A 26,477-nucleotide genomic window follows, 5' to 3' on the forward strand; every position below is an offset into this window, starting at 1 on the left:
AACCACTGCACCACCAAGGAAGCCCCCCAGGGACTCTTTAAATTGGACCGTCCATGCAGAAACGTGACAAGGGTGTTGGGTGGAGCCTGGCTCACTCCCAATTTTTTCACTTCTTGCGTGGAGTTGGTTTTAATTGACAAGAAGTCCCTCTAACCAGTGGACATTTTCCTGTTAAACCCAATGCTCTTGCATTCTCTTATGTAGCAAAAAGATTGCTTTTTTTGGCAAGGAAGCCTTGGATTTTTCCGAGCTAGTTGTGTGAGAAACATCCCTCCTGCAGGCCACTGTGCAAGTGAGTCCCCGCAGAAACGTGCCCGAGCCATCAGGTGTGGGGAGAAATATCTTTAGTAAGAGTAGGTCATGGAATGAGACTTCCCCACTGCAGCATGTGAGGGCAGAGGGGGTTTCCACAGGATCGTCCTTAAGAATCACTGTAAAAATGCTTGACTCCATCTGTCTCCTCTCTCTTCTTTGACTTCAGATGACCTGAGCCTGTTAAAGATTCCCCAGCAAGGGACCCTAGGCACCAGGAGAAGTGATGAACAGATTTTCAATTTGGCCCCAATTTGCATGGATTTTTTTTGGCAGTTGAAATCATGGTCTAAACTAGAGGCTGGAGATGGGTAGCGGGTCTTCCCCGTAAGAGGCAGATTCTTGATTGGTCTGGAGAGACTGCTGGTGCTCTGGGCGTGGGGCTCTAACCTCAGCTTCTGGAGAGAAGGCACAGGTGGCAAAGGGAGAGGTGGAGAGGGAATGGATGATCCGAGCAGTCGGGGGGCATCTCCTCTTCCGTGGGGTGGACTGATTTCTTCTGATGAAGGACTGCCTTGTGATTTCTCACGATTACAGGATATTGGGGACCTCAGACAGAGCCTGGGGACTCTGCTGCCCTGGGAACTGGAATGTGGCCCTTCAGGGTGAGCTGCACAATTTCTGTTGAGGAGGAGTTCAGAGGAGGCCAGAGGATGTGTGTTGAGGCTCCACGTGTTGATAATTTGGGATGTCTTGAGTGGTGGTGCTGGTGGTGATGTGGGCAATGGTGCTTTGGAGGAATCATCATAATGATAATAATAAAAATAAAAATAATAATAGCAGACATTCATTGAGTGTCTATTCTGTCCCAGGCACTGACCTAAGACTTTATTCGTAATTAGACATTTAATTGCCATAGCAACCCTATGAAGTGCTCTCGTTAGTCCCACTTTCAGATGGGGAGAGATGTTAAGAAACTGCGCAGCTACTAGCCAGTGGGTGGTGGTACCGCCAGCTTGGGACACAGGCGGTCTGGTTTAGAGCATCCCTGCTCATGCTAACATTCTCCCTAAGCTGCCTCTTGGCCTTGACACTGTGTCCTTTTCTCCAGCCTAAAGTGCAGGCCAGGCCCCCCTAGCAGTCCTTTATATGCCAGCATGGACCTTCCAGGAGGCTGCTGCAGCCCTGTGTCAAGGATTTTCCAACTCAGAAAGGTGTTTCTCTGGAGCCTTGTTCAAACCTTTCATCCTGCCCAAACCCCCTCCAGCCTCCCTCCTCTTGCCAAGTCAGATCCTGCCTCCTGCCCTTGGAGGCCTCAGCTCTGTCGCCCCCAAACCCGCCCAGAGACGGCGTGGGGAGGGCCACCTCCTCCTAGGACAGCGCTTTTTGAGAAAAATTTCAGTTTGATCTGGCGAGGACAGTGGCTTCACTGTAGAAATAACAATATAACCCTCAAGTCTAGATGAAAACATATTCTAGTCCCATAGGTTGGCGGGATGTCCACGTGCCCTGGACGGACCTGGATGGAAAGGCCAGTTCAGAGTGCCCATCTTGACTCTTCCCTGAAGCCTTGAGAGGGAAACCCACCCCTGGGGCCTGGGCCTTCCTTGAAGTCCCTACGATGAGGCAGAGAAAGAAAGGGCCAACAACGCTGGTCTGGGCGAGAAGAAAGAGCGGTGGGGAGGGGAGGGTGAGAGTGGTGTGGGTCAGGGCCAGGGCAGGAAACTAGCCGGGGGGCTCTGCTGTGTCCCTGGGGAAGCAGGTCTTCCACATGGAGCTGTGGCCTTGCTCAGTGAGTGTAGGATCCACCGCACAGAGGCCCGTCATTAAAGTGGTGTTGATCAGAGAGAATTAAAGTATAAAAATGATAAGACCAGCTCCTAATTAGAGCCCGCTGGGCTCCAGGCAGGGCCTGCGGGCAGTTTTCGGGAAAGGTCTGCAGGATCTCAGCACATGGGCCGCAGGCACCCCTCAGCCCTGTCATCTTACATGCAGGAAAACTGAGGTTGTGGACAGGAAAGTTGCTCCTGCTGGGTCTCAGGGGAACTGAGCCCCAAGCCAGGGGTCCTTCTACCTCAGCTCAGGCTTCTCTAAGGGCTTCACATGGAAAGAATCTACCTACACAGGGATGCTGTGTGGCTGGGGCTTATGATAGCATTCAGTCATTCACTCGGTCATTCGTTTGTTCAACAAATATTTATAGAGTGCCTTCCATGGGCTAGAGACTGTTTTGGACACAGGATAGAGCTGAGAACAAAACCAGAAAAACAATCCTCCCCTCATAGAGTTATTATTCGTAGAATTTTTTTTGGGGGGGGGAGACATAAACACACATTAAATAAATATCGTGTCAGAATGTGGTAAGAACAGTGGAGAAAAATGTGGACAGGAGGGTGCAGGGTGCCCTCCGTGGGCTGTCTCTGGTCAGAGAGTGGCAGGAATCCTTGAACAGTAGTAAGGGCCGTAGCAAGAGTCCCACCTCAGCAAGACCCCTCACGACAGCATCCCCACCGCCTCACTGTGAAGTGGGAGGAGGATGGAGCTGGGGACCATAATTCACAAGACCACTGAGAGGTGCCCAAGAGGCAGGGTCCCAGGGGCCAGGACTGTGCTGTGGCGTGAGCCGGCGAGGTGAGGGTGAGCGTCTACACAGACGGAAGGCTGGGCTGAGCGTTGAGGACGTGGCCTTGGGGGAAATTAGGAAGGGCAGAAGGAAGGCCGAAGTAGACTGTCCTGGCTGGCTGGGGAGAAGCACGTGGGAGAGGAGGAAGAAAGGGATGAGACTGGAGGTGAAGTTGAGAAGCAGCCTTGGGAGGCAATGAGGAACAGATTAAGCAGGCTTCACCTCTCGGGCATGGAGATCTCCTTGTGGGTTACAGCTGGGGGATGACATCGGGAAGAAACCACTTTATAAAGGTCCATCTGGCAGGTGCAGGACAGTTGTGTTGGAAGAAGAAGTCATCGGCGATCTAGGGCAGTGATTGTGGGATGCAGAGAGGGGAGGGACGCAGAGAGGCAGGAAGGACCACAGGACTTGATGCCTAAACTCCAACTTCCTCAATCCAATGCTGTTTTGGCGGAACCCGCAGGCTCTTTTTTCACTGCTCTGCGCCTGTGGCGACTTTCCAGGATGGGGAGAGGAGACCTGAGTGCCCGGAGCATTTCTCCAGATGTTGAATCTCATGCTCTGACTGCCGTACCCCTCCCAGTCTCTGCTTCTATCTCTGCCTCCCTGAGTCTGGCTTGGATTTGGCCAGCCCAGATTGGGAAGACCTTGGGGGACAGTCGGCAGGAAAATCTGGGGTCAGTCCAGGGCTAGAGGAGATGCATATGATCTATTCCTGGAAAAAACAGCAAGGAAAGGGGTTTGGGGGCCCTTCGTGTGCTGAGTCTAGTTACAGTGCAACAAAGAAGCCGCAGGGCAGGTCCGGGTCCTTGCCAATCAGCGGGCACAGCTTGGGGAGTTTGGGGCACCGGGGACCACTCTGAGGATCTGACTGGTCTGGGTCCCTTGGCTTGTTGCAGCCTGGCAGGGGCCCTTAAAACTTGGGGGTGGACAAGACCTGACCCAGTGCTTAGTGTCCCTGTCACAAGAGTCACTGCCTCCAGCTTGGGCCCGGCACTGGGTCTGGGAGGGGAATCTCGCTGTGGTTCCAAACTTACTAAATGCCTCTGGTGGAATCCACACATGTGTTCCCAAAGCCACCTCTGAGCAGACCTGGGTTGGCTGTGATGGGGGCTCTGGGGACAGCCAGGGTCCTAAAGGAACGTCCCATGCCTGCCAGAGCCGTGGCTGCTGTTTGAGGGCCTCTAGCTGCTGAGGCCTCTGGCCTGAGCAAAGAGGGAACCCAGGCTCATGTGACGGGGAGACTAACCTGGTGGGGACACCAGATGAGAAACTGGAGACTCAAGACGAGAAGGACCCCCATTTAGTGCAGCACAGGGGCTAGAATCCTGCCCGCACTCCCCTAGCCCACGGCCTCCTCCTTGACTCCCTGGGGTCTTGAGTGGACTGCAAGCTCGCAGAGGCCAGCACGGGGCTGCCGAGTCTGAGGGCCAGCGATCTGAGGCTGGGACTCGGCACTGATTCAGCCAGACAGCTTTGCTGGGCCATGGTTGGCTTCCCCGCCCTCTCTGTGCAGACTGAGGTGGGTGTGTACTTTGTACTTAATTATAGTGCTCATAACCAGAGAGGAGCTGCTGGGAAGCACATGTCATTTTGTTTGGGGATAATACACATGAAGGCTGGAAAATATCTATTAGATCATCCCGTACTGCCTCTGCCACAGCTGGCATGATTGGTATCAGATCACTCATGCTTTCTCCTGCCTGTGACTCAGGCGGGGCCTGGGGGCTGGGCTGGGCCTCCTGAAGGCTGGCAGCCCCACAGCTTTCTCTTGAGCTCTGCTCTCATTTTCCTTGTCTGCCTGCTCGGTTTTTCATCCCCGGATCTGTTTCTGCCAGCCTTGCTCTCTCGTGTCCTCCCAGTGAGCATTGATTCCTCTAGCCCCTGTTTATGGAGACCCCACTCTGTGGCAGGCCCACCCCTGCTCAGTTCTGGGCGTTCAGACAATGATATCCATCCACTATTCACAGTTGAGAGCAACGTGAGACCTGCCCACGGATAATTCTTTTTTATTAAATTTTTATTGGAGTAGAGTTGATTGACAACGTTGTGTTAGTTTCAGGTGTACAGCAATGTGAATCGGTTATACATATACATCTATCCACTCTTTTTTTAGATTCTATTCCCATATAGGCCATTAAAGAGTATTGAGTAGAGTTCCCTGTGCTATACAGTAGGTTCTTATTAGTTATCTATTTTATATATAGCAGTGTGTGTATGTCAATCCCAATCTTCCAATTTATCCCTCCCCACCCCCTCATCCCCTAGTAACCATACGTTTGTTTTCTACATCTGTGACTACTTCTGTTTTTCGTTTTTCGCTTTAAGATTCTTTTCCCAGATAGGTCATTACAGAGGATTGAGTACAGTTCCCTGTGCTATACAGCAGGTTCTAATTTATGGCTAAATGTGGGCACACCATGCAAGAAGGACTCCTGTAGGTTAGGGAAGGGAGAGGTCACTCTGGGCTCTGCTCGTTGGGAGGCTTCATGGAGGAGACGGCCTTTGAGCTTGGAGAGAGCTCACCAGGTGGAGAAAAAGAAGGCACCACACTGGAAACCTGCAGCCCCCTTCTCATTCTATTGCTTAATATCCTCTGTCTTCCCCGTATCTTCTTGGTCATAGATTGACTCCCTCTAAATCTGGCCTCTGCCACCTCAATCCCTTACGTCTCTCTCTTCTCCTCCCACCTCTGGTCCATTTTAGACACAGTGGGCAGGCCAGTCAAGGCTGAGGCAGAGCTGGGAATCCGGTGACCAGAGAGCGAAGGCTGCAGCTGCCACCAGTCTTCAGCTTCCTTATCTGCAAAATGGGGGATGAGGGCTAATCTCTATGAACCATTCAGGTCTGATGTTCTAGGAATTTCTAAAGCAGGGAGCCACTTGGCAGAACCAGGGTCCAGAGGTGGCGGCTTCATGTCTGTTTCTTCGTCTTTCTGACTTCAGCCACCACCGTTAGCCTGGCAGCTCCCAGATCTGCATTTTCAGCACAGATTCCCCCCCTGAGTGACGGAAACACATCTCCTGCTGCTGCCTGCCTGTGTCTCCGGAGGTGCCTTAAAATCAGCTTGTCCAAAGGGGAAATCGCTGTATTTTACACACCTCTGATTCACCCTGCTGCCAGGATACACATGCACAACACATTCACACACTCACACCCTTCTGATCACGTTACTTTCTTAAAACCACTCCACCAGGATAAAATCCCTGGAGAGCTAGGTGCAGTGGGGCAAAGGTCTTCTGTGACCTTACTGCAGGCGCATCCGTCAAGACTCCACGCCTCCCCAGACACTGGACCCCAGCCAACCCTGACTGCTGAGCACACCTCCAGATTTCACATTTCTGCCTCTTTGCATGTGTTCTTTCTCTAGTATAGAACATTGCTCTCATGCCATGTTTTCTTCCTATTCATTTGTTAAAACCCAACTTGCCTATCACCTCTGCAAGGAAGCCTTCCCAGACATCACTTGTCCCAGTTAATGAATCATTGCCACTCCCTCTTTTCTATCCTTGACCTTGTGAATACAGCTTTTATAGCACTTATCACTGAGTTATTATCAGTTTACTGTGGTAAACAGTGGGCACCCCAACTCCCATTCATCTTTGGACTCCGGATTTTTCTAGCATGATGCCCAGCACTTATTAAGCACTAAGGATTTTGTTCTTTAAACAGAATTGAGTCCTAATGACTGCCCTGTCGTACTCATAGCTCCTTGACAGCAAAGCTCTGCTCAAAGTCAGGAGTACATTTCCAGAGGGCTCTGCAGTGGGGAGCAGCAGTAAGAGTCTGTGTTTTTCGCTCGGTGCCTGCCCTGAGTTAGATGTTAGGTGTTTTCTCTTTCTCAGCCTAGAGTGAGCCCTTGAGCTGACCCAGAAGTTCTGAGCATTTATCACCTAGTATTGATGACCACATATTCTGCCTTCCCTCCTTATGCCTAGAGATGAAGGAAGAAATACAAGCTTATGTTACAAAGAGTATTTCCCTGGTTTATCAGCTCTCCCTCTCTCAGCTGGCGCTCAGAATGATTTCTTAGTTCTCAGCTTTTCTTCCTCTGATCAAAGTGCCCGAGGCAGTGAGCACCAGGAGGGGAATGCGAGCATTTCTGGCTCAGTCTCACGCTCCCCTCTTCTGCGCTGTTTGAAGAACCTGTAGCCCAGAGTTCACCAATCAGGTGGGTGTGGCCTGGCTGCAGAAGGGTCTCCAAGGGCTTGGCGGGGAGCCCGGATGCCCTGGGATATCTGGGGGATGCAGGGGGCAGCTGCCCTACCTCCCCCTGGAGGAGATCAAAGCTGCTTGTGCCCTTCCTTGTCCTCCCTTTCCCATTCTGTTCACTCAATCGTTCTTTTCTCTCCAATGAATTCAATGCAGAAAATCCATGAGCAGAATTTCTCTCTTCAAAGGATCAAATAACCTTTTTTTTTTTTTTGGCCCCCTTTTTACTTTTTTTCCCAAACTGCCAAAGGAAAACATGCCGACAGACTTAGAGTTAAAGGTGAGAGAAAGAAAGAAAAGTTGCAGCAAAGTAATTTCAACTTGAGAAGTAGAGTGGTTGAAACCCAGAAAAAATGTGCGCTCAGCAATATGGTCCGCGCCTACAAATTAACCCTGAGCGCTCGTGTAATTAGTGCGAGGGGCAGGGAACTGAGCAGCTCACAATATCTCTCACCCAGTTCGGAATTACGTTCACAAAAGAATTTCCTCTTCCTTTCTTGTGAGAGTTGAGAGAGTTGCCCTGTCGGTCTGGTATCAGCATTTTGGGCTGGGTTTTGCTCCTGAGGAGGTGGTCTTGCGGCTGTACCCTCCTGACTTTCACCTCTGCGCGTGGCATAACTGGGCCTTCACAGAGTGGGGGTGGAGGCCACTCAGCTCCTCTTCCGGAGAAACAGACCCTGAGGAGCCCCAGATACCAGCTCTCCTGGCCTCTCAGTGCTTCCCGCTACCCCTTTCTGCCCCTGTGCTGCATCTAAACTCTGAGTTTCCTGCTTTTTTAAAAAAAATGTTGGGGTATAGTTGATTTACAATGCTGTGTGAGTTTCAGGTGTACAGCAAAGTGAATCTGTTACACATATACGTATATCTACTCTTTTTCAGATTCTCATACTGAGTGAAGTAAGTGAGACAGAGGAAGACAAATATCATATGATATCACTTATATGTGGAATCTAAAAAAAGGCTACAAATGAACTTATCCACAAAACAGAAATAGAGTCACAGATGTAGAAAATAAACTTATAGTTACCAGGGGGTAAGGCGGGGAGGGATAAATTGGATGATTAGGATTGACATATACACACAATGAACTCTACTCAGTACTCTGTAATGGCCGATATGGGAAAAGAATCTAAAAAATGAGTTTCCTGCTTTTGACATGAATGTGGATATTTATCACCTCTTGAGGAATTAAGAGAATTCAGGTCTGTAAAGTGCTTGGAGAGCTATTGTTGAAGACTCTGTGGCTGGTGTTGTCACAGGGATCTTTGTGGTGGGGGCATGCTTCATGGGGGTCATGGGAGGGTGGCTAACAATCTTTTCCCTTTTTTCCATAAACTCTTCTGGCATCTAGTGAGGCCAATGGACTTGCTATGGACTGAATGTTTGTGTCTCCCAAATTCATATGCTGAAGCCCTAACCCTCAATGTAATGGTATTTGCAGGTAGGCTTTGGGGAGGTAATTAGGTCATGAGGGTGGAGCCCTCATGAATGGGATTAGTGCCCTAAAAAGAAGAGATGTGAGACAGATGCTCTCTCTCTGCCATGTGAGGGTACAACAGGAAGGTAGCTATCTGCATGAGTTTCTTCACCAGACACTGACTTGATCTTGAACTTCCAGACTCCAGAACTGTGAGAAATCAATGTTTGTTGTTTAAGCCATTTGGTCTGTGGTATTTTGTTATAGCAGCCCAGACTAAGACAGGACTCATTCTCAGAATGTTTTTAAATGCACAAAATAAAATATATAGGATTACAAAGGAAACTAATTATATTGACATACAGTTATCAAAATATAAATAAAACATGTGTGGTACAGTCATATATGTGCTTCTTTATTAACTCATCAAAAAGCAAGATCTACTTATGGGTTGAATAACTGACATATTTCTGAAATAAATAATATTTTGAGAAATCTGCAACAATCGTAACATACTAAAATATCTGATTTCTACTGTTGACAACTCATAGCATTGCTAAAACTACTGTGGTTTATTGCTCACATTCATAATTGAGGGAAATGCTATAGTTCAGTTAGAGGTTAGTGAAAATAAAGATAGACATTTTCCCCGTCTAACTTCATTGACCCCCTGACTTCTGTCCATGGGCCTTTGGATGAGTTTCTGCTGATGAATAAATGGGTTTATTTGGAAGATAACTGAACCATTAGTGGCTTCTACTGAATCCTCTGCTTGTGGGGGTTCTATGTCCCTCTCTGGAGACTGAAGGATTGATTTCTTGGAGTCAGGTGTCACTGAGGGTCATTTTTAAGAAATTGGGGGACCAAGAGGACAGAAATAACAAGAGAATTAACAGTATAATATGTGCGTGGTAAGGAGCACTGGGTTGTTGGCCTGTGCTGTGAGCAAAGAGGTGAGGATGTGTGCACGGCTGAGGAAGGGTGTAGGAGCACATGCTTCTCAGAGGGGAAGCCTGGATGCTTAAGGGGTAAATGGACAAAAGGGAGGTGATGTGGGGCCAGGCAGGGTGCAAGGCATGGAAGTTGGGGCATCTTGGCAGTTCAAGGGGGTGCCTCTCTGGGCTGCAGGGCAACTGGGAGCTCTCCCTAGCTCAGGATAAGGGACACAGATCTGTGTTGCAGGCATATTGATTTTCAGATGCACCTGATCATTTGGTTTGAGGTCCTGTTCTTCCATGTGTTCTCCGTGAGCCAGCCTTCAGCATTATCATGTGCACTTAAAACATTTTCACCCACTGGTCATTGACTTCCTCAGCGGTTCCTCCCAGATTCTCTCAAACAACAGATTCAGGCTTCATGAACAAACATTTGTAAACCGGTTGCTCATTTGCCATCTATTTAGTGCTGTGATAACTAAAATCATCTCTGAACAGGAAAATATTTTTATCTTCCTTAGTTGCTATTCAGAGGACCCAGGGTGGGCAATTGAACTTCCGTACTTGAGAAAGATAAGATGCTCCAGGTAATATTTAATTTTACTAAAGAAGAAAATCCCAAAATGACTTTTCCCCTTAATAGTTTTTGTCCTTGAAAACAAAGCCCACATGATACAGATGAATAATACCTCAAAGTCTTTGTTCTCTGGGCTGAGTCTCAGAGCTGAGTGCATTAGACAGGGGGCTAAAACTTGTAGGCAGAGGTATAGAATCCCCAGTCTCTCCCTTTTAACATGAATCCCAGGCAAGTGCCCCTCCGGAACTTAGTGGTGAGAGGTTAGATGAGAATTCCTGTTCTATGTTAAAAATTATTAATGTGATAATTTATTTTTTTCTTTTGTACTAGGTCTTCAAAATTTTATAGTTACAGCACATCTCAGTTCAAACTTGCCTCATTTCAAGTGTTTGTGGCCACATGTAGCGAGTAGCTACCATACTGAATAGTGCTTCTCTTCCTTTCTTTCTCTCTCTCTCTGTAATAAAATATAGTTGACATACAATATTATGTTAGTTTCAGGTGTGCTACATAATGATTTGACTTTTGCATACATTATGTAATGATTACTACAATAAATCTAGTAACCAACTGTCTGCATACAAAATTATTGCAATATTATTGATCACATTCCGTATGTTATTACATCCCTGTGACTTATTATATAACTGGAGGTTTGTACCTCTAAGTCCCCTTTGCCTATTTTCTCCCACCCCATCGCCCACCTCCCTTCTGGCATCTACCTGTGTACTCTCTGGATCTATGAGTTTGCTTTCATTTTGTTTTGTTTGCCTATTTGTTCTGTGGGGAGTTCTTCTCTGAGACTTGCTTTTCACCGTGAGCTGTGCTGCCCCTTGGCTAATTCTGCCATGGAACTCAGAGGTGTTAGTGGTTGGTGTGTTAGAGCAATTGCTGGGTACAAAGGCGCACTGGGATGCAAAGATATGGGGAAGAAGCCCAGTGGGAGGGAGAGGCATCCATGACACCAGTCATTCTATACAAAAGACAGCAAGCTGCGATTACCATCTCCCGGAGTGTGTGGGAGCTCTGAGACCTGGGAAGGTGCCTTCCTGAAGGCTGCCACACACAGAGCTACACAGAGCACAGGCAAGAGATTTGCTCATTAGGAGACACCATGAGTGAAGCAGCCACGCCCATAATGCCAAGACCTTGGCAAGAAGAGAAGGGAAAAAGCCACTGTCTCCAACTTTCTCTAGTAGCTCCTGGATCACTGCTACTCTTGTATTTGTTTGATAATCCTGTGGTTAATCTATTTGCTTGTATTCCATTGTGTTCCTCAGGTGAACTAGATGCAGTTTACAAAAACAGTTGGATTATGGCAAGACGACATAAAAATGACAAAAAATGAGGCACAGGAGATGGAAGAATAGGAGAGATGAATGGAGCCAGGTGTGAGGTTGGTTCAAAATACACATCCCTTAATGTCTCACCGATTTTGCTACAGATGGGCTGTATTGATCTGAGTCTAAGCTTTTCAACAGCCAAGGCCAAGGAAAGCACAGTAAGTGGCATGAGTCACAGCCCAAGAAATAAAAGCGAACAGGAGTGGAGTTGGCACACATCACACTGTGAGGCCAGGATGCGAGGACACGGGACGAAGCACAGCGGAAGCATACCAGTGACACCGAAATCGTGTCACATTCTCGGAGTGATGTTCTTCCTGGATTCTTCCTTGAAAAGAAGCTTCATCAGGCCCCAGCTGCTGACCTCAGCGGCACCTGGCACACATCAGTATGAAATCCCCCTCCATCTCCCCGCCCGCCGAGTGTCTCTCTTTCGTCTCTGTTTAGACCAGGGGCACAACTCCTTGCTGTTCTAGAGAAGCTGTTCTGCAGAGCCCACTTGCTGCTCTCCAGATACTCAGCTCTCAGATGGACAGGCTTAATCTGGGTCAATTTAAGGGATTTAGAGCAATGCATTTCCATGGCAGGGACTACTTTGAGTTCACCAGAGCCTGTTTCCTTCCCTCCTGGGCACATGAGTACTTTCCCCAGGCTCCTCTGCAGCTGGGCATGGCTTTGACACTGAGCCTGAGCAGAAGTGATGTGTGTCACTTCTGGGCTGAAATGGTTGGGAAGTAAATACATTCTCTCCATAATCCCTTTCCCCATCCGCTGGCTGAGAGGAGAAGGCTATAAGGACCCAGAGGAAGGTGGAGACACGGGGAGGAAGAAGCCCAGGCTACTGAGGGTCTGGTGGAAGACACCAGCCAGAAAACCTTCACTAGACCGTGATATGCACAAGGAGCCAACCTCTATGGTGTCAAGCCACTGAGAATTCCGGATTTGTCTGTTAGAGTAGCTAGCATTATTTTAACAAATACAGTTCCCCTCGGGAAATGCTCTCTAAATAAAACTCCTCTCACCAAGAGGAACTGAGAGATTTGAGTGACACCAAGTTCAAGGTTACATTCTCTGACAACTGCTAAGAGTGCAAATATTCTCTGTTGCAGGGAAGTGGGTAGGTGCAAAACCTTATGTTTTAATAGTCACCCAAGGTGGGAATAAGATTAACACACTCTTGTCAAAATTGTGTCACCTTACAAGAACTCCTGCCTGAATAGAAAGCTCTCATGTCTCCTTTTGGAGATAACCCAGGCTGTACCTGTGGGTTAGACCAAGATTCTCCTCAGAAAGTCATTTTGTGTCTGCTTTAACACATGGGAAAAAAGGTAACCAAATCCACACGGTTTCATAGAATGTAATCTTCTATAGTAATTTTAACCTGAAAAAAATTTTAAACAGCTATAACCCTCTGACTGCTGCAGCCCTTAAAAACAAAACAAAACTTGGACGGTGAACTTGGTCAAGTCCCCTTCTCACCCTAGGCTTTAGTTTCCAGGCATGACCAATGGCAACTGGATGTGATGGGCCAAAACTGCAATTTATAATCTATGTGTATGATGCCAAACGAAAACTCTCTATAGCACACGCCAATAGCATATTGATAGTAAATACAATTCTGTTCCCGTTATCCTTACAGGATGTAAGCACTAAGCAGCAGCTATGGCGGCAGAACAAACATTTCCAACTGCCACACACATCATACAAGGTGAGATACTCGTAATATTTATGGACCAGGTCCTGAGGGCCAAAACCGGGAGGGAAAGGTAGCCCCTGCTTCTCCCGGAGAAGCGCTGAAGGCCTGCGGTTGTGCTTACTGATCACAGGGGCTGGGTGGTTATGTCACCATCACATTGGATGTTGAGGGAGGATCCAGGTTGGTGAGCCTTGCTGGTGTGCAGGGCGACTTTGCTCCTGATGGGAGCTCGCTGTTGAGTTATCTGCAGGGCTTGGTGATTTGCCCAAGAATGAACTCATAAGTTCTCCAGATTCAGTGACCAGACTAGAGCAACAGCGTTGAAAGAGCCAAATGATGAGACAGAACTGGGCTTCACGATGGGCCACTGCTCCTGCAGATGTCCACCCAAGGGACACAACTACCCTTAATTTCCAACTTTACCCAGGCTGCCTGGGACCTGACTCCTTTGTCCCTAGAGCAGGTAAAGCCAAACTCTGGCTAAAGGGTAAAAAATTCACAATGAAGAACCCCAGATCTGATTTTTTTTTTTTAACTCTCATTTGGTGTCTTAAATCATCCTGGAATTGAGCTCTACCGTTTTTCCTCTTCCAAGATGGTGAGGGGAAAGTGTGAGCAGATGCTCCCCTACTGTAGAGGTTGGGTGGCTGGGAAAACTGGAGTCCTGGGGGCTGTGGGATCTATAGTCCAAAGTGCCTTTTATCCACACCCAGGCCGTGACCTGGGAGTGCTGTGAGAGGAGGGGCTTTGTCACTTCATGATTCACCGATTGTCCATCCTTCTCTGCTGGAGGACCTTGAAGGACGCACATGTGTCCAGTTAGGAGGATGCTCCAGGAAGCCCCCAGGCAGTGCATGTAAAACTTTCCATGTGCCTGTGAAACACCTGGACATGATGATTCTGCATTTCTAACCAACCTCCAGGTGAGGCTGACGGTGCCCTGAGGACCCCACTCTGGGTAGGAGGGTCCAGGGAATTGTGCCACGTGTAGAATGATGTTTGGACAAGCAGTGCTTCTGTGCAGCTCCCCAGAGCCTGCCAAGAAGGCTGGAAGGATCTGTGATGAGAAGGGTCTGAGTGTGGTCTGAGTGAGAAGAGAGGATCCAGGGGAATGGCTGTCCAGGGTCTGTGAAGAACACCCCCTCCTGGGCTTCCTTCCACTTACCCTGACTTTGTGCTTTGCGTCTTTGCTCTTACAGATTTGGAGGGCCTCATTATGCCTTACACTGGAGCTAGGTGTTTAGACCAATCTGAGGATATAAGCAAGCTGACAGAAGGCATCTGATTGAAAGCCTGGCTTGGAGAGGTGGGGGGATGGGGAGGACTGGAATACACATTCAGCTCTTTGCTCCCTACCACGCATCTCAGGTCAAAGCCCAGCTCAGCCTTGTTCCCCCCGTTCTCCTGGGATGCTGTGGAGGAGGATGCCTCCCCTCTTGAAGAGGCTTTGGCTTCTTGCATCCTGACATGTGCATGTTTTCTGTTTTATAGGAAGAAATGTGTCTTGGCTGGAGGCCCATGTTTCGTTCCAGCACATCCTTTTTACCAAAAGAGCCGTCCCTGGAGCTGCCAACAGTGTTTAGGAGAAAGCCATCCAACAATACTTTGGATCTGGGAGCGTGGCCTGACCACGGACGTGGCCTTCCCCGCCCCGAGAACCATCCATCGGAAAGCCTGGCACACGGTAGAGTGTCTTTATTTTTACTCCAAAATGTAAAAAATGTGAAGCTGGTTTCTTTCTTTCTTTCTTGTAACAGCTGGGAAAACTCCTGTCAGTGGATGCAGTGTCCTTTCCAGATTCAATATTGTGCAAACTGCATATCGGCAAATGGAGTAAACAAATATGTCCATGGAGCTTTCCTGATGCACAGAGAGATGAGGCCGCCCCGATACAGAGACGCAGACCTGCCGATCGGCACGGGAGCTGCTGAAACTGCTACTCCACCAGCTCTGCTACCGTCTCTCTCCTTCAGAACAGAGTCTGAGAGCCTGGGGTGATGGGCCACTCGGATGCCCAGCAGCAGGGGACCCCTGGAGTCACGCAGACCTAGGGTGGCTGCAGGTTGGATGGGAGCTCTCATTGGCTGCGGTGGGGACTCACCACCTGACCAGTCCTGCGCCTGCGCTAAAAGCCCCACCCTCTTCAGTCCCACTTGAACCGCAAGGCTCTCACCCCCAGGCAAGGCGGAGGAGTTTGTTTCTTTTTCTCTTCTTTGTTTTTTGAAGTTTACTTTTCAGCTCTGTCTCCCCACTCCGGCAGGCCTGGGCAGGAGGCAGTACCCCATGTGGCATCTTTTTGGCATAGAGAACTTGGCCAAGTCCCTTTCCCAGCACGGGTTTTAGTTTCCAGGCGTGCAGTGTTAACATGGGTGTGACGGACCCCGGGCTGGCTTCAGCTCTGCAGTCCTTCGGAGTGTAGGATGCCTCTGTGCAATGCTGGGTCTCAACATGCTCCCGTGGCAATAACTTAGTGAGATTAAGTACCTTTTAAATGTTCCCTTCTAAGACGATGAGGAAACAGATTTAAGGGGATTAGACTGTTCTATTGAAAGGTGGGCAGAGAATACGTGGAGAAAGCTAGCATTTAGACCCGGGGCTGTCTTTTCAGAAATCCTGTACTTTCTTTTTTGCAAAACAGCATCATGCTTCCCCAAACACCCCTGCAAGAAAATAAACAAACAAAACAATGGGACAAGGAGCATCCAAAGGGTACACCTTCAAAGCCTGAAATGAAATTTTTATCCATCTCTCCTCCATGTATCACCTCCCCTGGCCTGGCTGGTTGAATGTTTTCTCCTGTCTGTGATGGGGTCGGAAAGGGAGGGGCGGGGTGGAGAAGCTGCCCATCTGCCCTTTTGGGAGAGCTGTTATTTCCTGACATGCTTGTTTCTTTGGACAAGCAGAAATGGGCACGTCCTCTTGCTGGTTTGTGATGAAGCAAGAGTCGCTTCTCACCATTAACAACCTCATGGAGTTTGGTGTTGCAGAAACAGTTGCTCAGGCAGGCTAGGTTCGGTTGCTACCAAATATCCTTGAAGTCTCAGAATTACTGAGAACAAAGATTTGCCTCCATGCTCGCTGGGTCCCTGATAAATCGGGCATGTCTGTCCTTGTTTCAGGAGGGAGATGAGTTCTGAGGTGTCAAGAGGAAATGGCCCTGTACCCAGTTTCACGTCCCGAACGGGGTCCCTGGTGCCTGGGATGCCATGTTGCTGAGCAGATGGCAGTGTCATGGGTGTGCTTCTGGTGGAGAAAAGATGGAGATGAAACTGCACACCCCCTCATGTTGGCAGCTTTGGAGAGTCTTGGCCAGCTCTTCCAGGGCAGGTGCTGAGGTGAGAGGCTAGTTAGGGCACAGGAGCAACAACCCAGGCCAGAGCTTCCTGTGTTGAGCAGTTAGACACAGGTTGTTGATGAACTGCTTAGCACCTGGCATATATCTATTATTTCATGTAGGTTTTGATTACTGAGTTATAGAAGTTTTCAAATATTTCCTCTTTCTAGAGTTGCATCAACTCCGTTCTTCCTAGTGGGAAGATGGAGAAATAAATCAACCAAGATATTCTTTGACCGATCACCATGCCCATTCAATGTTCAGATGCCTATGCCGATCAAATCTCTCCAGAATATCCCAGGTAATACATTTTGAGGGTTATCGTCAGCCTAGCTTGTTTGCTTCCCCCCTCTCTCGCTCTCAACCTTCTGAAGTATAGCATAGGTACCCTCGTAACAGAATATGTCAATGAATGTATTTAATCAGTGGTTGATATGTGCAGCTGCCTAAATTTGTGGTCTTTTGCACCTTTTATGTGGCCTATGGCAGAATATGTGGTGAATGTTCTTGTGCCTCCCACTGCTATATGTTTGCTCCTTGGAGATGGCTTTTCAGCTCTGTTTCAATGCCTCTCCCATCCATGCAGCATGTGGCAGACAGATTCTGAGGTAGTTGACCCTCCATGGTCCTGATCTCCTGTTTGTGTCCTGTATAATACCTTCCTCTTGAGTGTGTATAGGGGGACCTGACTTGCTTCTAACCAACCGAATATGGCAAAAGTGACGGATGTCACTCCTATGATTACATTGCATTATATGAGGCTTTGTCTTACTAGCGAATTCATTCACTGTTTTGATGAAGTAAGTGGCCATTTTGGGGAAGTCCACGTGGGCCTCTCTGAATGGTGGGTGACGTCTAGGAGCTGAGGGCAGCCTCCAACCATTAGCCAGCAAAAGCTGGGGCCCTCAGTCCTACAGCCACAAGGAAATAAATTCTTCCGGTAACCTGAGTGAGCTTGGAGTCAGGTTCTTCCCCATTCAAGCTTCTGGATGAGAACACAGCCTGGCTAAAACCTCAACTGCAGCCTTATGAGACCCTGAACAGAGGACCCAGCTAAGCCACACGCAGACTCTGACCCACAGCAATAGTCAGATAATAAATGTGTATTGTTCACGGTTGCTAAGTCTGATAATTTGTTATGCAGTAGTTGAAAATGGACACATAACACTCAGAAGTTCCTGGCCACCTGCATCGTAAGAGAGGTTCAGTGCTGTTCCTCTAAAATCTCCTCTGTGTCATCCAAGACATGTCCTCTGTGTGCTCCTGAAAATGAAAAACTCGATGATTTCCTGGAGAGAAATATCAAATACCACTGGACTTACGTTTTTAGTTGTTAACATCTGCGTCTGTAGGCTAATGTCTTTCCTGAATTCCAGATCCTAATGCCTACTAATATATCTTCGCTTGGTAGTTCTACGTCAACATAAAAATGTCCCAAACTCGGGCTTCCCTGGTGGCTCAGTGGTTAAGAATCCACCTGCCAATGCAGGGGACACAGTTTCGAGCCCTGGTCCCAGAAGATCCCACATGCCGCGGAGCAACTAAGCTTGTGCGCCACAACTACTGAGCCCGTGTGCTGCAACTACTGAAGCCCGTGTACCCTAGAGCCCGTACTCTGCAACAAGAGAAGCTACCTCAAAGAGAAGGCCATGCACTGCAATGAAGAGTAGCCCCTGCTTGCCACAACCAGAGAAAGCCCATGTGCAGCAACGAAGACCCAATGCAGCCAAAAATAAGTAAAAAAAAATGTCCCAAACTCAACTCCTTATCCTCCATATTTGCTTCTTCTCCACTGCTTTTTGCCTTAAGAAATGGCACACTTCCCCTGTCAGCCTAGATCCTCATGTCTTCCCAGTAGTTCCCTGGGATGGCCCTTGGATCAGAAGCCCTATTTCATGTCTGGAGTGGAGAGACACTGCAAGGCTCTGTAAGCCCTGGGCCTTTGTAAATTGTCCCTTGGGCTTCTGGGGGGCTATTGTCCTTGTCCCCGGGGCCAAAAGGAGTCTTTTACCTGGGAGGTAAGAGGTCCCAAGCTCCAGGCCAGGATAATAAACCAGACAGATTGCAAAGGTACTGGGTCCTGGAGGCTCTCAGGGTTTTTCTCAGGTTTTCTCCAAACAGTCCTGTATCCTCTGCCAAGGATATGTGACTCCCTGCCCTGCCTTTCCAGTCTATTAAACCTAGGCTATTAAGGATTCAGAGAAATCATATACAAATTTCCTCCTATATTAAATGACATTAAAGTTAACATCCAAAGTTACAGAAAAAGATTTATTTAGTAAGGAATGTTCTCACATCCTTACTAAGCCTCAGTGTAGATGTGACTACCCTTGACAAGTCAAAGGTTAAAATGTCCCTCTGTCTCTGCAATATTTGTCAAGATTGAGTCCTAAGAGTTGCATTTTCAAATGCCTCTAATGAAAAGGGGGTATCTGTTCAGATGAAAAGGCAGAGGTGCAGAAACAGAGACTATGGTTGTCCCTGAAGAAGTGATACAAGATGACTAAGAAATATCATTTGAGAGAAGGGGAAGGACCAGCCAGCCCTACATTAAAAAGTTAAAGGAATAGGAGAAAAAACAAACCATGAAGTCAGTGTATAATTATGGCTGATGCATGTATCATGTTTTATAATGCAGTGCTTGGATGATTAAGCAAAGAAACATCAGGATAGGAAACCTAAGATGGAGCCAGAAACAAGGTCATTGCTGAACTTGTATGCTGTGAGTTCTACAGTATTTGATGGACATGGATATTTGGTCCTCAGCAGCCACTACAGACTGGCAGTCAGGTGAGTACGGCTGTTTGCTCAGTTGGGGGCCTCAGTTCAAACTAGTGTTCTCTGAGAACATCTTTACTTCTTCCCTAAACAGTTGCAAAGGAGAAACTAAAGCCATTTTAAACTATTTATTTATAAAAATGTCTTACATTTTACGTATAATTTATTCTTGAGTATATTATATATTTTGTGGACATTTGAGATTCATTTTTCCATTATATTCTCTAACTGTCTAATGCTGGCATAGAAAGTAGTCATTAATTTCTAAATAATTATTTTTTAAAATGTGTAATAACTTCTCATCTACCCAGTCATCTAATCCTCAAACAGTAATAATTGCACCTTCTTATTTCTTGTGGCTAAAGATTTTTTCTTTTCTTTTACCTTATTACACTGTCTAGAAGAGCACTGAAATATGGAAGTATAATGCCATTCATATATGTAGTTTAAAATGTTCTAGTAGCTACGGTAAAAGAAAGTAAAAGGAAACATGAAATTCATTCAATAATATATTATTATTTAACCCCATATACCCAGAATAAAATTTCAACCTAAATCAATACAAAAATTAAAAATTAGGTATTTTACACTCTTTTTAAAAAAAATACTAAGTGTTCAAAATCTGGTACAGCACACCTCAATTCAGATGAGCCCTATTTCAAGTGCTCAGTAACCACATGTGGCTAGTGGCTGTCATTTTGGACAGTACAGGTCTAGAACTTCTAGAATACTATAAACAATGACCATGATTGCAAGTAGCCTTGTCTTATTATTTTGTTAAGTGGAAACATCACTTACTTTTAACTAGCTATTACTGCCATTTGGCTTGGGACAATTTTGATTTTTTATCATATCAAGGAGCAATCTTCCATTCCTAGTTTATAAAATGTTTTTGTTGTGGTGGTTAGTGTTATAAATTAGAAATGCTATTGAAGTCACCTCCTCATCTTTTAAGAAGATTTTTTTTTCCCCTTTGACTTAGTGATATGTCATTTAAAAATTTCCCCTAATATTTATCTGTCTCTGCATTCCTGAAATAATTTTACTTAGTTATGGAACACACCTCTTTTTACTTGGCAGGATTTGGTTTGCTTTTATTTCATTTCACCAGGTCACGTTTCATTTCACAAGGTGAGATTCCCCCTTGAAAATAGTATGACTAATAATACTAGGCAGGCATAGGCACGCTCTGGACTGAGTGAAGGAAGGGCTGCTTTTTCTCCTGAGGGCCAGGAAGTTGAGTGTGTGGGGCAGGATGCAGGTCAGGGTGTGTGGCTGAGTCTGGAGCCTCCTGGACTCAGTCACCTGGGCCCAGTGCACGTGCCTTAGGGAAAATGGCTGAGTGCATGAGGAAAGTGCTGTGTAAAGGAATGGCAGCATTGGGAGCTGAGACATTGAATGATGTCGAACCACCGTATGCAGGCATAATACAGGGAGGGAGCCGTGTCCTCCTCCTTCTCTGTATCCTGAGAAGTCCTATGGGACTAGCCTGGGTGGTGTATGCCTCAAGCACCCCAATGCTGGTGACAATGGCCTGGGAGCGTGGGCCACCTGGTGCTGGTGTCTGGACCATTGATAAGCTCTGATCCATGGACAAGGATGACCCCGTTTCTGAGTCACGTGCTTTCAGCAAATACCGTGTGTGTGGTCCAAGAATCATAGTAGCAGTACACTTGGCCCTCTGGTGGACTGGTCAGATTTTCTAGCACTTTTTTCTGTAAAACTGGTCACCAGGACTGACTATTTGCACAGAGTAGGTGTCCTTATGATTCTTGGAATTTTCATGAAAGTAGTGCCCAGAGAGAAGGAAAAGAGATGTTTTTATAATGGTGGAATGAATACTTAGTAACTATTCAAACTTGAATATTAAATGTGCCTGTATTAGTTTGCTAGGGCTGCGACAACAAGTTACACAGTCTCGGTGGATTAAGCAACAGAAATTTATTTTATCATATTTCTGGAGATTTAGAAGTCCCAGGTCAAGGTGATGGCAGAGTTCACTTCTTCTGAGACCTCTCTCCTTGGCTAGTAGATAGCGACTTCCTCACTGTGTCCTCACATGGTCTTTCCTCTGTGTGTTTGTGTCCAAATTTCCTCATCTTATACTTATCAGGACACCAGTCATATTGGATCAGGGCCCACACCTGCAACCGTATTGTAACTTAATTACCTCTTTAAAGACCCTATCTCCGAGGAGGGGGGAAGATGGCGGAAGAGTAAGACACGGAGATCACCTTCCTCCCCACAGACACATCAGAAATACATCTACACGTGGAACAACTCCTACAGAACACCTACTGAATGCTGGCAGAAGACCTCAGACCTCCCAAAAGGCAAGAAACTCCCCACGTACCTGGGTAGGGCAAAAGAAAAAAGAATAAACAGAGACAAAAGAATAGGGACGGGACCTGCACCAGTGGGAGAGAGCTGTGAAGGAGGAAAGGTTTCCACACACTAGGAAGGCCCTTCGCGGGCAGAGACTGTGGGTGGTGGAGGGGGGAACTTCGGAGCCGCGGAGGAGAGCGCAGCAACAGGGGTGCGGAGGGCAAAGCAGAGAGATTCCTGCACAGAGGATCGGTGCCGACCAGCACTCACCAGGCCGAGAGGCTTGTCTGCTCACCCGCCGGGGTGGGCGGGGGCTGGGAACTGAGGCTTGGGCTTCGGAGCTTAGATCGCAGGGAGAGGACTGGAGTTGGCGGCGTGAACACAGCCTGAAGGGGGTTAGTGCGCCACAGCTAGCTGGGAGGGAGTCCGGGAAAAAGTCTGGAGCTGCCGAAGAGACAAGAGACTTTTTCTTGCCTCTTTGTTTCCTGGTGCGCGAGGAGAGGGGATTAAGAGCGCCACTTAAAGGAGCTCCAGCCGCGAGCTGCGGCTAAAGGTGTGGACCCCAGAGATGGGCATGAGACCTTAAGGCTGCTGCTGCCGCCACCAAGAAGCCTGTGTGCGAGCACAGGTCACTATCCATACCTCCCCTCCCGGGACCCTGTGCAGCCCGCCATTGCCAGGGTCCCGGGATCCAGGGACAACTTCCCCGGGAGAATGCATAGCACGCCTCAGGCTGGTGCAACGTCACGCCGGCCTCTGCCGTCGCAGGCTTGCCCTGCATCCGTACCCCTCCCTCCCCCATGCCTGAGTGAGCCAGAGCCCCCGAATCAGCTGCTCCTTTAACCCCGTCCTGTCTGAGCGAAGAACAGACGCCCTCCGGCGACCTACACACAGAGGCGCGGCCAAATCCAAAGCTGAACCCCGGGAGCTGTGCGAACAAAGAAGAGAAAGGGAAATTTCTCCCAGCAGACTCAGGAGCAGCGGATTAAATCTCCACAATCAACTTGATGTACCCTGCATCTGTGGAATACCTGAATAGACAATGAATCATCCTAAACTGAGGAGGTGGACTTTGCGAGCAAGATATATTATGCTTTCCCCTTTTCCTCTTTTTGTGAGTGTGTATGTGTATGCTTCTGTGTGAGATTTTGTCTGTATAGCTTTGCTTTCACCATTTGTCCTAGGGTTCTGTCCGTCTGTTTTTTTTTTGTTTGTTTGATTTAAAAACTATTTTTCTTAATAATTAGTTTTTATTTTAATAACTGTATTTTATTTTATTTTACTTTTTTATTTTATTTTATTCTGTTTCTTTCTTTCTTTCTACCTTTTCTCCCTTTTATTCTGAGCTGTGTGGATGAAAGGCTCTTGGTGCTGCAGCCAGGAGTCAGTGCTGTGCCTCTGACATAGAGGAGCCAACTTCAGGACACTGGTCCACAAGAGACCTCCCAGCTCCACATAATATCAAATGGCGAAAATCTCCCAGAGATCTCCATCTCAACACCCAGCTTCACTCAATGACCATCAAGCTACGGTGCTGGACACCCTATGCCAAACAACTAGCAAGACAGGAACACAGCCCCACCCATTAGCAGAGAGGCTGCCTAAAATCATAATAAGGCCACAGACACCCCAAAACACACCACCAGACATGGACCTGCCCACCAGAAAGACAAGATCCAGCCTCATCCACCAGAACACAGGCACTAGTCCCCTCCACCAGGAAGCCTACACAACCCACTGAACCAACTTTAGCCACTGGGGACAGACACCAAAAACAATGGGAACTATGAACCTGCAGCCTGCAAAAAGGAGACCCCAAACACAGTAAGATAAGCAAAATGAGAAGACAGAAAAACACACAGCAGATGAAGGAGCAAGATAAAAAACCCACCAGACCTAACAAATGAAGAGGAAATAGGCAGTCTACCTGAAAAAGAATTCAGAATAATGATAGTAAAGATGATCTAAAATCTTGGAAATAGAATAGAGAAAATGCAAGAAACATTTAACAAGGACCTAGAAGAACTAAAGAGGAAACAAACAATGATGAACAACACAATAAATGAAATTAAAAATACTCTAGAAGGGATCAATAGCAGAATAACTGAGGCAGAAAAATGGATAAGTGACCTGGAAGATAAAATAGTGGAAATAACTACTGCAGAGCAGAATAAAGAAAAAAGAATGAAAAGAACTCAAGACAGTCTCAGAGACCTCTGGGACAACATTAAATGCACCAAAATTCAAATTATAGGGGTTCCAGAAGAAGAAGAGAAAAAGAAAGGGACTGAGAAAATATTTGAAGAGATTATAGTTGAAAACTTCCCTAATATGGGAAAGGAAATAGTTAATCAAGTCCAGGAAGCACAGAGAGTCCCATACAGGATAAATCCAAGGAGAAACACACCAAGACACATATTAATCAAACTATCAAAAATTAAATGCAAAGTAAACATATTAAAAGCAGCAAGGGAAAAACAACAAATAACACACAAGGGAATCCCCATAAGGTTAACAGCTGATCTTTCAGCAGAAACTCTACAAGCCAGAAGGGAGTGGCAGGACATATTTAAAGTGATGAAGGAGAAGAACCTACAACCAAGATTACTCTACCCAGCAAGGATCTCATTCAGATTTGATGGAGAAATTAAAACCTCTACAGACAAGGGAAAGCTGAGAGAGTTCAGCACCACCAAACCAGCTTTACAACAACTGCTAAAGGAACTTCTCTATGCAAGAAACACAAGAGAAGGAAAAGACCTACAATAACAAACCCAAAACAATTAAGAAAATAGGAACATACATATCGATAATTACCTTAAATGTAAATGGATTAAATGCTCCCATCAAAAGACACAGACTGGCTGAATGGATACAAAAACAAGACCCATATATATGCTGTCTACAAGAGACCCATTTCAGACCTAGGGACACATACAGACTGAAAGTGAGGGGATGGAAAAAGATATTCCATGCAAATGGAAATCAAAAGAAAGCTGGAGTAGCAATTCTCATATATCAGACAAAATAGACTTTAAAACAAAGACTATTACAAGAGACAAAGAAGGACACTACATAATGATCAAGGGATCGATCCAAGAAGACATAACAATTGTAAATATTTATGCACCCAACATAGGACCACCTCAATATATAAGGCAAATACTAACAGCCATAAAAAGGGGAAATCAACAGTAGCACAGTAATAGTAGGGGACTTTAACACCCCACTTTCACCAATGGACAGATCATCCAAAATGAAAATAAATAAGGAAAATAAATAAGGACACATTAAACAAGATGGACTTAATTGATATTTATAGGACATTCCATCCAAAAACAACAGAATACACATTTTCCTCAAGTGCTCATGGAATATTCTCCAGGATAGATCATATCTTGGGTCACAAATCAAGCCTTGGTAAATTTAAGAAAATTGAAATCATATGAGCTATCTTTTCCAACCACAACGCTATGAGACTAGATATCAATTACAGGAAAAGATCTGTAAAAAATACAAACACATGGAGGCTAAACAATACACTACTTAATAACGAAGTGATCACTGAAGAAATCAAAGAGGAAATCAAAAAATACCTAGAAACAAATGACAATGAAGACATGACGACCCAAAACCTATGGGATGCAGCAAAAGCAGTTCTAAGAGGGAAGTTTATAGCAATACAATCCTACCTTAAGAAACAGGAAACATGTTGAATAAACAACCTAACCTTGCACCTAAAGCAATTAGAGAAAGAACAAAAAAAACCCCAAAGTTAGCAGAAGGAAGGAAATCATAAAGATCAGATCAGAAATAAATGAAAAAGAAATGAAGGAAACAATAGCAAAGATCAATAAAACTAAAAGCTGGTTCTTTGAGAAGATAAACAAAATTGATAAAACATTAGCCAGACTCATCAAGAAAAAAAGGGAGAAGACTCAAATCAATAGAAATAGAAATGAAAAAGGAGAAGTAACAACTGACACTGCAGAAATACAAAAGATCATTAGAGATTACTACAAGCAACTCTATGCCAATAAAGTGGACAACCTGGAAGAAACGGACAAATTCTTAGAAATGCACAACCTGCCAAGACTGAATCAGGAAGAAATAGAAAATATGAACAGACCAATCACAAGCACCAGAATTGAAACTGTGATTAAAAATCTTCTAAAAAACAAAAACCCCATAAGATGTTATGGAAAAGCTGAACGAACTTTTTGGCCAAACCAATATTACATATCTCACCTAGTGGGATGTGGGGCAGCAGGGCATAATAAACATGTTACTATTTCATGCCATGACATGAAAATAATAATAATATATATATATGAATTCAGATCAAATTTAATGTTAAATGAGTTTCAGTCAGGTTTTGTCTTCAAACACTTTATAAAATAAACTACAAAGCGTTTGGAAGTTTAGAACTATAAATAAGGGATTGTGGGTCTGGGTACCATTAAGATTATCTTTCCCCTGAGAACATGAAAGTTTCATCTGAGTACAGCTTGCTTTATATGTATGTGTGTAGTACATATATAGTCTATATGTGTATAGTCTGTTGAACTCTTTAAGATTTGCCTATAATTATTGAACTACTTGGGCTGTTTGTTTAATGAATCAATTTTGGTGTTTACAGATTTTCTAGAAACCCTTTTCCTAGTGATTTTCAAATATACTAGCAGGGCTGACATAGTACTCATTTACCTTTTAAAAAAGTAAACTTCATACTTACGGTTAAATGCCATGTTTATTCCTAACCTTTTTCCCCTTAATTGCACCCACTATATATTTTTCTGTTTCTTTAAAGTCAACAGTTGGAATTACTTTTCCATTTCTGTAGATTTCTTTCTAAAAACCATAATTTGTAATATTATCTCTATTACATTCTTATAAAAACTTTTCTCATTATGTTCTCCTTCTGACATCTTGAGGCAGATGCTCAGTTTCTCTATTTTATTCTTTTTTGAAGCAATAAAATT

The 26,477-nt window shown here is 45.9% G+C and overlaps 1 long non-coding RNA gene across 6 annotated transcripts in view; it reads left to right on the forward strand.

Annotated features, from left to right (window-relative positions):
- Positions 1-26,477, forward strand: part of LOC115854278 (uncharacterized) — a 395,122-nt gene that overhangs the window by 297,657 nt on the left and 70,988 nt on the right. For 3 of the 6 annotated variants that reach the window (XR_011377918.1, XR_011377920.1, XR_011377922.1), the window contains exons 6-13: positions 11,300-11,415; positions 11,501-11,750; positions 13,002-13,070; positions 13,772-13,981; positions 14,550-15,237; positions 16,178-16,393; positions 16,563-16,693; positions 19,031-19,182. This is a non-coding gene — a long non-coding RNA (uncharacterized lncRNA). Of the gene's footprint in view, positions 1-11,299; positions 11,751-13,001; positions 13,071-13,771; positions 13,982-14,549; positions 15,238-16,177; positions 16,394-16,562; positions 16,694-19,030; positions 19,183-26,477 lie in introns of all 6 variants that reach the window. The other 3 variants (XR_009566280.1, XR_011377921.1, XR_011377919.1) reach the window with 3 other exon arrangements.

Source organism: Globicephala melas, chromosome 12 (assembly GCF_963455315.2).
Source record: "Globicephala melas chromosome 12, mGloMel1.2, whole genome shotgun sequence".
Taxonomy (NCBI): Eukaryota; Metazoa; Chordata; class Mammalia; order Artiodactyla; family Delphinidae; genus Globicephala; species Globicephala melas.